The sequence below is a fragment of the Canis lupus genome, chromosome 3 (assembly GCF_048164855.1).
Source record: "Canis lupus baileyi chromosome 3, mCanLup2.hap1, whole genome shotgun sequence".
Classification (NCBI taxonomy): Eukaryota; Metazoa; Chordata; class Mammalia; order Carnivora; family Canidae; genus Canis; species Canis lupus.
The window spans coordinates 43,184,739-43,188,949 of NC_132840.1; the positions used below are offsets into that span (position 1 = coordinate 43,184,739).

Below are 4,211 nucleotides of genomic sequence, written 5' to 3' on the forward strand. Positions count from 1 at the left end.
CAATTCTCTGAGCTTGACATAGATGGCTTTTGTATTTTAGCTGGCTTTCCTAGTTGTCTTTTTTTTTAAGATTTTATTTTATTTATTTATTCATGAGAATACACAGAGAGGAGAGAGAGAGAGGCAGAGACACAGGCAGAGGGAGAAGCAGGCTCCATGCAGGGAGCCTGACGTGGGACTCGATCCCGGGTCTCCAGGATCAGGCCCTGAGCTGTGGGCGGCGCTAAGCGGCTGAGCCACCGGGGCTGCCCCCTAGTTGTCTTTGACAGATTTGACCTACCCCATATTTCTCCATTCTATCCAGAAGTGGAAGTTAAACTTTGCTTTTTGTGTTTCTATTGAGAAGGGTGTTGTTTTTTTTTAATAGTTACTCTTATAGAGATATAATTTATATTCAATAAATGTAAAGATCTTAAGTGTAGAGTTAGATAAGTTGTTTGTTGTTGTATTTACTTCCAACTGTATTAGTCTCTTTTTAAATTTTTTTGGTAATCTCTTCCAGAGTTAACTACTCCCATTTGTAGGTGACGAAATGTATAAGGAATCCACTTCAAATATTGGCTCAGCTATGAGCTTGGCCTTTCTCTTTACTTGAAGTCAGAACTAAGATGTTTGGATCTTGTTTTTTAGGTTCCAGTCCCAGAAGTGGTTTTCACTGTAGAAGTTATCTGCAGACAATCTTCTACTTCCTAAAAGTAGTCTACAATAGGTTTTAACCAGACTCTAGCTTCTCCAGGACTCAACACAGGATGGATTGAAATATGTATTAAACAAAGAAACATTCTCTCAAAGGAATTGAAATGCATTTTATTTTCAGACAACCTACCCAACATGTTTTTTTTTTTTTTTCTTAAAACAATACCTCCGCTCCAAATAAATCAAGGTCAAAATAAATGAAGAGCTCAAGAGGACATCAGTCCCATTTGTCCTAGTCCTGGTATTATGTGGATGAAAGGCAGGGTCCAGTTATGACAGCAGGTGATACATCCAAAGAAATGGCCAAATTTGTTAACATGTTTCCATTTCTAAACCGTCCTTAAAGAAAATCATATATGGGATCACACCATCTTCATGGTAATCCAGCAAAGCAACCATTCCATCTGGATTCATGATTTTGCTAATAAAGAACTTGTAGGGATGCCTGGGTAGCTCAGTGGTTGAGCATCTGCCTTCGGCCCGGGGCATGATCCTGGAGTCCTGGGATCGAGTGCCACATCGGGCTCCCTGCATGGAGCCTGCTTCTCCCTCTGCCTGTCTCTCTCTCTCTCTCTCTCTCTCTCGCTCTGTGTGTGTCTCTCTTGAATACATTAAAAATATATATTTTTAAAAAAAAGAACTTGTAGGTTTTGAAATTAGCAAAGATGTTCTTGATTGGTTCTTCAGCCCATCATAAAAGGTTTTCTCTTTTCTGGCCTCAGTGCTCCAAGTTTGCCTTTGACTGACTTCAGGTCATCTTTGTTGTATGTCTTGTAGGCTTTTTTTGTGAAGCTGGTTTCCTGCAAGCTATGGTTCATGACAATGACAATACTGCTGATGACTGTACTTTAGGTATCATTCACCCTCAGGGCCGTAGGTGAAGGCATTTCCACAAATGAGTGAGTCATCAATGTTGCCCTCTCTCCTACTGACCATATTCTTCTCCACCTCTGGGCATAGCCTGTAGGCCATCCCAAATCTTGGAGAACATCTTATCATGGTTAATGAGGTTTGGGTAGATGATTGTGATGGTGGCTGGAGGGAGACAATGGAAGTGCTAGCTTAGCAAGAGGTGGGAGCTCTGAGTGAGCATGGTGCTGCCAGAGTAGCACTCAGGCAGAAGGAGAAGCAAGCAGAAAAGAGAGTTAGGTAAGTTTTGATAAATGTATACATCCACATAACCAATACCCCAACCATGATATGGACTATTTCCATCACATCAGAACATTCTTCATGACCCATTGGATGTAAATCTACAGAAGGAACCATTATTCTGGTTTCTAGCATAATAGCTTAGTTTTGCTTTTCCTGATTTTCAGATAAATGGAATTATACAGTATATTAAATGTTGTGTCTGGTGTCTTTTACTCAGCATGTTTTTGAGACTCGTCCATATTGTTGCATTTATGAGTAGTTCATTCATTTTTATGTCTGAGTAGAGTTCAATATCATGAATATATCATATTGTCTATGCAATTTCCTGTTGATGGACATTTTATTTATGTCAGGGTGTGATTTCTGTAACTAAAGTTACTATGAACATTCACGTACAAGTTTTCTTATGGGCATATAAGTCTCATTTCCCTTGGATATATACATAAGAGCAGAATTACTGAGTCATATAGTGAGTGTATGTTTAGCTCAATAAGAAATATATGGAATATATAGAAGTTCCAGTTGCCTTATACCTGTATACATTTCCTAGGGTGGCCACAATTAAGTATCACAAACTATCACAAAGTATCACAAAGTATCAAAACAACTAAATTCTATTGTCTCACAATTCTGGGGAGTAGAAGTCCAAAATCAAGATATTAGGAAAGCCATGCTCCCTCTAAAGCCTCTAAAGGCTTTGGGTGAGGATCATTTTTTCTCTTATAGCTACTAATAGCCTCAGATATTCCTTGACTTCTATCACTCTAATCTCTGCCCTCATCTTTACATGACTTTCTCCTTGTATCTCTGTCTTCAATTGCCATCTTTCTATAAGGACACCAGTCATATTGGGTCCATACTGTGATTCATCATATTACCTAACTACATCTACAATGAACTGTTTCCAAATAAGGCCGCATTCTAAGGTACTGATGGTTAGGACTTCAACATATCTTTTTTGGCGGGACACAATCCAACCCATAATAGCATCCTTGCCAACATTTAGTAATATCAGTCTTTTAATCCCTTACATTTTAGTGGCTATGAGGTCGTATTTAATTGTGTGTGTGTTTTTTTTAAGGTTTTATTTATTTATTAGAGATAGAGAGAGAGGCAGAGACACAGGCAGAGGGAGAAGCAGGCTCCATGCAGGGAGCCCGACGTGGGACTTGATCCCAGGTCTCCAGGATCCCACCCTGGGCCAAAGGCGACGCCAAACTGCTGAGTCACCCGGGCTGCCCTAATTGTGGTTTTAATTTGCATTTACCTGATGACTAATGATACTAAAAATCTTATTTATTATTTATTTATTGGTCATCTATATATATCCTCTTCTATGAACTGACTAGGGAGGTTTTTATCCTATTTAATTTTGTGTGTGTGTTTGCAGCAGTGATTTGCTGGTAATGTATTGTGAATGTTTTATTTCTTTCTATAGCTTACATTTTCACTTTTTAAATTTTTCTTAATGTCATAGCTACAAAATTTTGGCTGCACAAACTGTGCATAGATATTCTCCTATGTTTTCTTCCATGAGCGTTATGATTTTAACATTTATATTTCAATCTACAATTTATTTAAATCGTGAAAACATAGCCTTGTCTAATCTCAGAAGAAAAGGATTCAGTCCTTTGTTAAGTATGAATGTTACCATAGGTTTTTCAGAGTTGTACTTTATTAGATTGAGGAAGTTCCCTGCTAGTTCTACTTTGCTAAAACTCTTCTCAAAAAAAGATGGTGAATTTTTTCAAATGCTTGTTGTTCTGCATCTATCAAAATGATTATATTATTTTTCCCTTTTATTTAGGTAATGTGGTGAATCACATAATTGATTACTTTTAGAGATTTATTTGTTTATTTATTTGAGAGAGAGAGCACGAGCAGGGGTAGGGTAGAGGGAGAGGGAGAAGCAGGCTCCCCACTGAACAGGGAGCCCAATGTAGGGCTCCATCCCAGGATTCCAAGATCATGAGCCCAAGGCAGACTGCTAACCATCTGAGCCACCTAGATGCCCCACATTAATTTTTAAGTCTCAAAACAACCTTGCATTCCTGGAATCATCCTTTTGATCATGATATATCACCCTTGCAAGAGTGAATTTGTTAATATTTTGCTAAGAATTTTTGCATCTATTGGGGCATCTGGTGGTTTAGTCCATTAAGAGTCACTCTTGATTCTGGCTCAGATCACGATCTCAGAGTTGTGAGATCAAGCTCTGCATCAGGCTCTGCTCAGTAGAATCTGCTTGAGATTCTTTCTCCTTCTCTGTCTGTCCCTCCCCCAACTGGTAGTATAAATAAATAAATAAATAAACAAACAAACAAACAAATAAATAAATAAATAAAGTCTTTAAAAAAAAT

General features: G+C 38.2%; 1 pseudogene; it reads right to left on the minus strand.

The window, feature by feature from the left end:
• Nucleotides 1-1,008: 1,008 nt before the first annotated feature.
• On the minus strand, nt 1,009-1,714 carry LOC140624845 (translationally-controlled tumor protein-like; annotated as a pseudogene).
• Between the last annotated feature and the right edge of the window lie 2,497 nt (nt 1,715-4,211).